The 11,701-nt window shown below is 34.1% G+C and overlaps 1 long non-coding RNA gene across 1 annotated transcript in view; it reads left to right on the plus strand.

The window, feature by feature from the left end:
* Positions 1-10,630, plus strand: part of LOC113915064 — a 58,830-nt gene extending 48,200 nt beyond the window's left edge. The window contains exon 3 of the long non-coding RNA XR_003517580.1: positions 9,992-10,630. This is a non-coding gene — a long non-coding RNA (uncharacterized LOC113915064). The remainder of the gene's footprint in view (positions 1-9,991) is intronic.
* Positions 10,631-11,701: the final 1,071 nt, after the last annotated feature.

The following is an 11,701-nucleotide window of genomic DNA, read 5'->3' on the forward strand; positions in this document are numbered from 1 at the left end:
GGCGCCCCCCAACAAGTTATTTTGTTTCTTAGAATAAAGAAATGGATTCTGAAGTTTATACAGAAAGGCAAAAGACTCAGAATAGCCAATAAAGGAAAAGAATGAAGTTGGAAGACTGACACTACCCAAATTGAAGCCTTACTATAAAGTTACAATAATTAAGACAGTGTGATATTGGTCAAAGAATAAACAGATAAACGGAGCAGAATAGAGAGCCTAAAATAGCCCCACATAAATATAGTCAATTGACCTTTGACAAAGGAGGAAAAAAAAAGAATCCAGACACAGACCTTACAGCCTTTATGAAAATTAACACAAAATGGATCATAGACATAAATATAAAATGCAAAGCTCTAAAACTTCTAGAAGATAATTTAGAAGAAAATCTAAAGGACCTTAGGTTTGGCAATGATTTTTTTAGGTAAAACACAAAAGGAATAATTCGTTAAAGAAAGAATTAATAAGTTGGGTTTCATTAAAATTAAAAATTTCTCTCTGCAAAAGATACTGACAAAGGAGTAGAAGATAAGTCATCGACTGAGAGAAAATATTTGCAAAAGACATAGCTGATAAAGGACTGTAGCCAGAACAAAGAACTCTTAAGCCTTGGCAAGAAGAAAGCTAACAACCCAATTCAAATATGAACCAAAGAACTCAAAGACACCTCACAAAAGAAGATATACAGATGGCCGGTGAGCATATGAAAAGATGCTTCAAATTATAGGTCATCAGAGGAATGCAAATTAAAACAAGAAGATACCACTACAAACCTGTTAAAATGACCAAAATCTGGAACACTGAAGGCATCAAGGGCTTGTGAGGATTTGTAGTGACAGGAATTCTTATGAATTGCTGGTGGGAAAGCAAAATGCCACAGACACTGTAGAAGACAGTTTGGCAGTTTATTACAAAACTAAACATACTCTTACCAAGTAATCCAGCCATCACACTCCTTGGTATCTAGCCAACAGAGTTGAAAACTTATGTTCACACAAATGTTTATAGAAGCTTTATCCATAATTACCAACTCTTGGAAACAACCAAGATTTCCTTCAGTAGGTGAATGGATAAATAAGCTGTGGTACATCCATCCAGACAATGGAATACTATTCAGTGCTCAAAAGAAAAACCTGTAAAGCTATGGGAAGACAGGGAGAAAAGTCAAATTTGTATTACTAAGTGAAAGAAGCCCGTCTGCATTTGGGCTACATTTATTATGATTTCAACTATATTTCAACTATACATTTCTGGAAAAGGAAAAACTGAAGACATTAAAAAGTTAAGTGGTTGCCAAGGGTTGGGGAAGGGAAGCTTGAATAGGCAGAGCACAGAAAAATGTCAAGTTAATGAAGCTACTATGTATAATATTATAATAGTGGATACATGTCATTATACATTTGTCTAAATCCATAGAATGTATAATTCCAGGATTGAACCTTGATATAAACTATGGACTTTGGCTAAAATAATGTGTCAGGTAGGTCCATAGGTTGTAACAAATGACAAAGATCCCAGTCTTTCTTTTATTTTCTACCTCTGCCCCCTTTTCTTTCTTTTTGCTACCTAACTTCCTCACGCCATTAGCTGACTAAGTGCAGGTTTTGCAAAAATAGTTCTCAGAAAATATCTTTTTGATGTTATTGGAACTCTGAACAAGGAGCACATGTTTTGTTTAAAAGAAAAAACAGCCTAAGCTGAAACTGTAGGATAGGTATGCAATTTCCCCTATCACATCAAAATCTTGACCCTGCTTCATTGGGAGGTACCTGCTCTTCAGGTGCTTCCTAATGTGCATCAGCTGAATAAGCCTTTCTTCTCAGAGTCACTTAATTATTTTTTTAAGATCTTACCTTGTCCATTAGGAAAAAAAAAAAAAAAAACCCACAACTGGAAACCATTCTAATGCTACCCTAATGAGACCATAGTTCAAAAGTCACAGTTTTTTTTATGTAAAATATGACAATAATATAATAGTTATACCACCCTGAGCCTAATTTCAGGGAATGATTCCAAGTTAATTTCCCATCTATAAATGAACAAACTCATAGCACTAGTTGATATGAATTTTGAAAAAAAAAATGTTTAGACTTTCCTTTTAATTAAAAAAAAATGTTTAGACTACCAACTTTAAAAATGGTAGGTGTGTAACAACAATAGGACCTGCACCAATCATATTTCTCCCACTGATCCACTAAGAAACCTTAGTCTCCCACATTTTTCAATCAACATAAAACATTCCTATGGCATCCAACCTTGTGTCATTTCATAAGCCTAACTAGTTCTCAGCTCATACTTTGCTGAGGAATCAAGGAAAAATATTTACTAGAACAAATGTTCTTTGTGCATAGAGCAACTGATTTACTGTTGGAAGTAGACATCCATCCACATTCTATCTCAGAAAGAGTGGGAGAAAAGAATATAAATTCTAAGGAGTCAGCAAAAAGTACATGAGAGTCCAGAATCTTGGCAAGGGAGGAAGGAGATGGGTTGGAGAATAAATTTTCACATGGCACAAATTTGAGAATCTTTGAGTCACTTTCTTCTGCTTTCTCTAATTTTATTTCTGAAAGAATGGAGACTATGTGGGAAGTAAAGCACTGACACTGAGAATAACTTATGAATCCCTCAGGGTACTATAGAAAAATAGACATTACAGCTGTATTTGAAGTAAAAAGAAAATTGGGAAATGAATCACCTTGTATGATTATAGTGTATTCTGACAAATTTGCTCTTTTTAGCTTTCTTCTGCATCATCACTTATTTTGATATCTGTATCACATTATTGCTGTAAGGGACCCTACAAAAGAACAAGGTGATTCAGTAATGAGAAATAAGATCACATAGCTGTATCTTTGAGGAAGTTTAGATTTGGTAGTTTAATAAAAAAAACTAGCTGGCTAAGACCAGTTAACTAAGATCAAAAATACATTTGAATATATGGTCAGTGTAAGTACAAAATAAACCCTGCTTTTAAACCTAGCTTTAAATCCTGGCCTAACACTTTAAGAGATAAATGACATCATGTAACTTTCTTAAATTCCATTGGTCTTAATTTCATGGTCTATGAAACAATAATTATATACTATAATAATTTGATATAGGGAAAATAGTCTAAAGTGGGGAAGAATAAATGACCCACTGAAGGTATATCAACTGATTTAAATTTTTCAATTAACATGGTATATATTATTTTATATACTGCCCTCAATATATTTATTGTTAATATTTTTCATCAGATCCACAAAAAAAATATAGCTAAACACTTACATAAAGATAATATTGTTCAAATATGTTTATTGACTTTAAAAAGTTGTTACTGGTACTTGATTGGAAGAAGTAAAAGCCTTTTCTAAGAGTAAATATATTTATTTCTGTATTAATTTTAATATATGAGACAAAATTAATTTTTGCTTGGAAATTAATTTTTCAATAGATGCTCTAATTAATTGGAACATATTTCAAAAGATAATATTTTTAGAAAGGACATTAATGTGGGATCCACAGTTCTGATGCACTGGACACAATGAAAAAGAGACACATACTTAACTATGCTCAAATCACATTTGAAATTATTCATTAGATACAGTTCTTTTGTTGTTTCATTCAATGTTGTTTCATTAAAAACAAAAATCATCTACCATATGTTGGATACTGAGAGCTTATGGTGAATAAAATATAGAACCTACCCTAAGGGGCTTGCTTCATTTAGTAGTGGAGACAATAAACACATACTATATAATGTGGGGAATGACACTATAGAGGTGTTTACAAAGACTATATGAAATATAGATTCAGAACCAGTATGTCAGCTAGAATATCTAAAAAAGACACACTTTTTTTTAAAGATTTTATTTATTTATTTGACAGACACAGCAAGAGAGGGAACACAAGCAGGGGGAGTGGGAGAGGGAGGGAGAAGCAGGCTTCCTGCAGAGCAGGGAGCCCAATGCGGGGCTCCATCCCAGGACGCCGGGATCTTGACCTGAGCCGAAGGCAGACGCTTAAAGACTGAGCCACTCAGGCGCCCCTAAAAAAGACACACTTGATAACAGCAATTGCTAGTGAAGATGTGGAGCAACAAGAACTCTTTTTTTTTATGATTTTATTTATTTATTTATTTGAGAGAGAAAGAGTGTGAGCAGAAGGGAGAGGGAGAGAGAATCTGAAGTAGACTCCATGCTGAGCATGGAGCCTGATGTGGGGCTTGATCTCATGACACTGAGATCATGACCTGAGCTGAAACCAAGAGTCAGATGCTCAATGAACTGAGCCATCCAGGAGCCCGGCAATGAGAACTCTTGTTCATTTTGAGACAGGGAAATCATGGCCACTTTGGAAGGCAATTCATCAATTTCTCACAATGTTAAGCGTAGTCTTCCCATATGATCCCGTAATAGTGCTCTTAGGCGTATATCCAGCTGATTCGAAAACTTATGTCCTTATAAAACCTTGCACATGACTATTTAAAACAGCAGCTTTATTAATAATCTCACAAAACTGTAAACTGCTAAGATGTCCTTTAATGGATGAATGAATATACAAACTATGGTACATCCAGACGTTAGTAAGCATGAAAAATAAAGAAGGGGGAAAATGTATAACTTTACAATGGGGAACCCTGACAAACATTACCTCTTCCAGATAATCAAGGTTAATATCAAAAGTGGTAAGTCATGTTGAAAGCATGTACCTCTCATGTGGTATGATAAAAATGGCATTTCACCTCCATAGTCCTTCTACAAAAAAAAAAAAAAATCTATAACCTTCATGTAGTCAGGAGAAAAGTATCAGACAAATTGCCTAATGGAGGGCATTCTGTGAAACACCTGATGACGGAGTTCTCCTTGAAATTGTCAAGGTTATCAAAAACAAAAAGAGTCTGAAACTGTCACAACCAAGAGGGGCTTAAGGAGATGTGACAGCTAAATGCAATATGTTCATATCTTTGTGATTACTTATTAAGACTATTTGAGTTTTGTGGCAAAAATCACTTTTGTAGCAAATCCATTTGTTTTCTTTTTGCATTTTTAAAAATTTTGGCAGTCTTGCCACATCTACTTTATTCTCTTTTTAAAATTCCATTATACTTAATATACAGTGCTATATTACTTTCAAGTGTACAATATGGTGATTTAACAATTCTGTATAGTATTCAGTGCTCATCATGATAAATGTACTGTTAACCCCCTTCACCTATTTCACCCATCCCCCGACCTCTCCTCTGATAACTATCAGTTCTCTATAGTTGAGTCTGTTTTTTGATTTGTGTCTTTTTTTCTTTCTTTCTTTGTTTTGTTTCTTAAATTCCGTATCTGAGTGAAATCGTATAGCATTTGTTGTTCTCTGACTGACTTATTTCACTCAGCCCATTATACCCTCTAGATCCACTCATGTTGTTGCAAATGGCAAGATGCCATTATATTTTATGACTAAGTAACATTCCACTGTGTGTACATATACACCACATCTTCTTTATCCATTCATCTATTGATGACACTTGGGTTGCTTCCATAATTTGGCTATTGTAAATAATGCTGCAATAAACAAGGCTGCATGAATTTGTGCCTTTATATACTCTTGGTCAATATCCAGTAGTGGAATACTGGATCATACAATAATTCTATTTTTAATTTTTCGAGGAACCTCCATACTGTTTTCCACAGTGGCTGCACCATTTTGCATTCCCACCAACAATGCACAAGGGTTCCTTTTTCTCCACATCCTCGCCAACACTTGTTTCTTGTGTTTTTGACTTTAGCCATTCTGACAGGTATGAGACGATATCTGATTATCGTTTTGATTTGCATTTCCCTGATGCAAATCTATTTATCCTTATGATCACAAATGCACAACAATTTGATGATTTTTGGCAATACCATCCATTGTCCAAAATATTATGATTTTATTCTTTGTGTATTCTTTGGGGTAGATTTAGCCACAGACACTTTTTTTTTTAAACCTCTCCCTACCCATAACCTTCTCTATTTTGTTCTTTCTGTACGACGGATGAAGGATGAATTTTAGGCCACTGAGATTTTATTAGGAAGCAATGGTTAACTGACACACCCTGTAAAAACAAATCCATATGTAAGTAATTCAATATTACCCATTTTCCAACTTAAAAAGTTAATACTCTCTTCAGGGTTTTAGACTTGGAAGACACAGTCAAATGTACAGATTGTTGATTTGTAGTGACATCCTCTGTTCACATGCTCTATGTAAAATCTACAGTAGTTTTTAGAAGGGCTCTGCATCTGATTGTGTGAGATAAATAATCTTTAAAAAATAAATAGTACTTCATATATCCAGTTGTACCTTCTGTTAACAGATTTAAAAAGATAAATTTACAATCAAATGAGCCACATTTCATAAAATATTTCTTTCATTTTTGTGGGGAATCAAATGTGCATTATGGCATTTCTGAAAGAAATGGTACGCATTTCGATTTTGATTTCAAATCAAAACATCTTTTCTCCCCCTTCGTTTATCATGAGTTTAAAATTCGTTTAGCATCCAATCACTAGGTGGTTGTTTTAGAAGCTGCATCATCATTTTGCTATATACTAAAATACATAATTTTAGAAAATTACAGATTTAAAATTTGATGAGAATAAAATCACATCACTTTTTTCTTATTTTAAACATTCCCTTTATATTTAATGATTATCCAACATTTTTGTTTATATATTAACATATTTTCAGATTACAAATTGGTAAAAACCATTTCAAAGCATCATTTCCAAATTTAATATTTTATTTGTTCATTCATTCATTCATTCATTTATATTTTTTAGCATTTGCTTCTTGAAAGGGATATTTTACTCCTCTTGAGACACCAAAATTCGCTGTGATCATGCTTTGTACCATGCTTGTTGATAAACAGTGTTTATACTGCTAGATAAAAAATGTCTGTTTTTGACCTTATCATTTGAACTTTAGAGAATCTCAAATTAGCTGAGAACCTTTTCCTTTCTTCTGAAATAAAGAGGCAATCCTTCTTGTAACCTTTAGAATCCTTATAGAATAAAATCATTAATAATCAATGCCAAAAGCTAGGGATGATAAAGGTAAGAGCAAAAACAGTGGAGACATTATGAGATCATGGAACAGAAATGGTTGATCAACCATTTAAATATGTGGCTTAAATCTGTTTGATATATATGTATAAAGACATATGCCAAGTATATATTTGTAAAAAATCGCTTCATTAGTTAATTTCTTGGAAAATTATTCTGATGGGGTAAATGTGTGGAGGGAGGAGAGGATAGTAAAAACTGCTATTATGTGATGGAAAAAGGGAAAATATTGGATTCTGTCCAACCACCATCTGCTGTCAGTTTCAGCTTCATCTATAAAACATATTTAAACAGCTAGGCGATGTGAAGGTTATATGTAACTTTTCAGTTTGCAAACAGTGCTCAGGGAAGATTGAGGTGGGGGCATTTAAAATTTGGTGATTTCAAAATGTTGGAGAGAAATAATGGAGCAATTGTAGAGAAAACCAGGCTTATCAATCTCTGTGTACATCAGTTATTTATCCATAAAGTGGGGTGATAAAAAAATCCTTTAGTGTTGCTTGGAGGCTTAAATGAGTTAAAATATGGGATGGGCTTAGAAGTAAGTACATTACTGTGTGTTGTCCTCCTTGGTAGGTAGCTTCACTCTCTAAGGAAGAAAATCATGAAGTTCAGTCTTGAGAGAAAAGCTAAAACCGTACACTTTTCCCAGTAACTCAGACGGCTCCCTGCCTCAATGGTAAATGTGAAGAACTTAATACTATGTCTCCAGTGTAACGTATATATATATATCTACCTAAGCTATAAATGCCACCTTGCAATTACGTGAACAGTGTTGTAGTCTTGTATATATCCATCACAAAACTGGACTTACTCGCCACCAAATTTGAAACCTTATATGTTTCTCTGTAGCTATAGTTTCAAGTATAAACATTGTCCAAACGTCTTGCCTTTTGCATTTCAAAACACTTAAAATGAACTCTTTTTCAAATTCTAAAAAATAGTTATATAATCTATAATTCTATATTATAGTTACCAATTATAATTATATACCAAAGAGGAAAGAATAAAAGGACAGAAATAATGAACGGAAAGGTAGTAGACAACTTATAGCAATTCAGATTTAAGCAGAAAGACACACAAGAGACAATTTATAGGAGGCATTTTTTTATTATAAGGTATATATCATTATAAGTTAATGTTCTTGTCACCCAAAATTAACTCTCTGCATTAGCTAAACATTGGATTTTTTTTAGAGTTTAAGAAAATTTAAATCTACCTTATATCAAATAACAATTATGGACTTTTAAGATACTTTCCGTTCTTCCTATCAAATCTTGAGTAAGTCACCTTAGTTCTCCAAGTATCAGTTTACCTAGAAAATTAAAGTTTTATACAAGTTTAATGCTCTCTAGTTACGGACTTCTCTGATTTTATATACTAATCATTTAAATTCACTATTTTAAGGTGTCAAAGTAAATAATGAGAATAGTAGATATTCACCTATAGGCACAATCTTGGCACATTTACTACTAATTGCTTAATTGGATTTCAAGTGACATCCACAAATATAATTATCTTAACTTTGTAGTATTTTGGTGGAATGAGACATTTAATAATCCCTTTTATTAATAAATTTATGTGGCTAGAACTATATTGCAATGACAATATTCTACAGTCAGTTATGCTAATATTAGAAACATATTTTTTTAATATTTTATTTATTTATTTGACAGAGAGAGACACAGAGAGAGAGGGAGCACAAGCAGGGAGAGTGGGAGAGGGAGAAGCAGGCTTCCCGCAGAGCAGGGAGCCCGATGCCGGGCTCATCCCAGGACCTTGGGATCATGACCTGAGCCAAAGGCAGACGCTTAACAACTGAGCCACCCAGGTGCCCTAGAAACATATTTTGGATTCAACCTATCACATCAATTAGATATGGTTAAATGCATCTAGGCTTTGAAATATGACTTATATGTCTTTGAATCTTGACTCTACTTTCCACATGTCACCTTGGGTAAAGGATTTTGTAACTTTTTTTTTTAAGATTTTATTTATTTATTCATGAGAGACAGAAGGAGAGAGGGGGAGAGAGAGAGAGAGAGAAGCAGAGGGAGAAGCAGGCTCCCAAGGAGCAGGGAGCCCGATGTGGGACTCCATCCCAGGACCCTGGGATCATGACCTGAGCCGAAGGCAGACACTCAACCATCTGAGCCACCCAGGCGCCCAAGGAGTTTGTAACTCTTGAGTTTAATTTTTCCTGAAGCTAAAATGGAAATAATAGCAATCTCATTGATTGTGGATTAAAAGGGATAAAATATTTACTTCTGGCTTCATGATAGCTCTTCAAAATATATTTACCTGTCTCTACTTAGAATTATTACATAGCGTAATACCATTATTATATATTGGCTTTCATTTCTCCTGTGCCATTCTCATAGTCTTTTTATTAAAAAAAGATAGATAAAGTTATTCATTAGTTGTAAGCCACTGCTCCAATTAAATGTATTATTTAAAAGGCATAATATTATGTAGAGTTAAAATTCTTTTACCAAATATCTGCTTAATGGGACTCATTTACCTTTCCCTGGAGAAGAGCATTCTTTTACTCATTCATTTACTTTTCTATTCCTGTCCAAAAATGTGGTCATACTAGTCAGTGAAGCTATTATTTGATGATATAGATGATTGTATAATATACTATTGTTGCAATAAATTGAGAGCCAATAAGTATTAGAATAGATATCTGTTATTTGTTCAGAGCAAAGAAACATTTTTTCCTCTTGGCTGCTATCTGCATTATCATGTGGATTTCTGTGTTAAATTGATTGAGCCACGAATGAGCACTTCCCTCAGCCTTTGGAATTGCAGATTATTAGATCTGAGTTTCAGAAATAATTGCTTTCAGAGAGAGAATTTAGTTTGTCATCTATTCAATTCCATAATTTTATGACATCCTGTTTACTTTGGTTTAGAATCAAGATATCCTTATTACCTCCACCATCACTGTCTGTCACTTAATGTATCTGGCTGGGGATAAGAACTACCAAGAATGCAATAAAAAGAAGAACACCTAAACCTCTGAGTTAATTGACCTACTCACTTTTCACAGATGAATGAGACAAGAATGAGTTCAGAAAATATGTGCAGTGAATGGATGACTGAGAAAATAAAGATTAAAAAAAGACATTTCATTAGATTTTCAGAGACTTATCATCTGGGTGGAAGAAGCTACAGGAAAATGGTGTTCCACCAATGGCATTTTGTGTAGAGACTGAGGAACACCAATGCCAATTTAAAGCCTGGAGTATAATTTCTCAGTTGTTGCTCCATGGAGATGAAGGGACATTGCTTCGTACTCTCTGGCTTCAATGATGGGAATTCTTCCTTAAGAAACGTGGATCACTGATGTCAAAATTGAACTTCATTGGCTTCAAGCCAGCATTATTGCTCTCCTCCTTGTTCCCTGAAGATGCCAAGGTCTGTGGCCTCATATATCCACGCTTGGCAACTAAGTTACATCAACTCTCCAGAAGCAATTAAGAAATTGATCCAGCTACCCGAAACCCTAAACAGATGAATTGTGTGTCAGACAGAGCAAATCACTTATTTACATTGACAAATAAACTTGTGTGGTGAGTTGGAAAGAAGTGTCGCATAGATAAACACATGTTCTCTTTGTGGCAGGAAAGCCTACTCTGAAGCAAATAGTAAGAGAAACTTGGATTACAAGCAAGAGAGCTGTATGTATAGTTAAAATCAATGCTTGATATTAATCGAGTGAAATCAAAGTGTTAACCACCTGATATACTTGTTTCACTAATGACTTGCTTGTTTTACCAAGTGCCTTAGAATTAGGTAACAGTACATCCTAAGTTGCCCAGGAAAGTCTTGCTTTATATTTGTCATCCCATAAAAATGTTCACTCTCAAATCTTTCCCAGTTTGGACACTTAAAGTTTAATCTTTGTAGAGCTTTGATGATAATGTCATAAATTATGATTTTTATAATTATTTTTGTTTATAAAGATAAGGGGACCCAAGAAAGTCTATTTTTTTAAATTAATGTCATGGTTATTGTTAAATATTTTGAGTTTTTCTGCATTGGTAGCTTTTTTTTTTTTGTCCTTTATCTTCTATAGAGATGGAGATGGTGATGGGCCATTAAACATTAAATTTTTTATTTTTTTATTTTTTTTAAAGATTTTATTTATTTATTTGAGAGAGAGAATGAGAGAGAGAGAGTACAGGAGAGGGGGGAAGGTCAGAGGGAGAAGCAGACCCCCCGGTGAGCAGGGAGCCTGATGCGGGACTCGATCCCGGGACTCCAGGATCATGACCTGAGCCGAAGGCAGTCGCTTAACCAACTGAGCCACCCAGGCACCCCTAAACATTAAATTTTAATCTACAACATTTATATGACCTCTATTATTATTATTATTATTATCTGCTTGAGGTTTATATGTTATAACCTCTAACATCATAGGTATTTCATACATGAAGATTGGCTGATCAATTAGATCTTGAACATCTGTCTGTTGACCATTTCTTTCTCTGTGGAAGGTATTTCTCATGAAATTTTCTTCTCCATTTACTTTCTTAAGCTTGTTTTCTCAGTGTTATTTCTGCCTCTTTATGTACAAAAATATTTTCCTAAGTACTTACTCTGTATTTCCAGTGTCTTGT

Source organism: Zalophus californianus, chromosome 11 (genome assembly GCF_009762305.2).
Source record: "Zalophus californianus isolate mZalCal1 chromosome 11, mZalCal1.pri.v2, whole genome shotgun sequence".
NCBI classification, from domain to species: Eukaryota; Metazoa; Chordata; class Mammalia; order Carnivora; family Otariidae; genus Zalophus; species Zalophus californianus.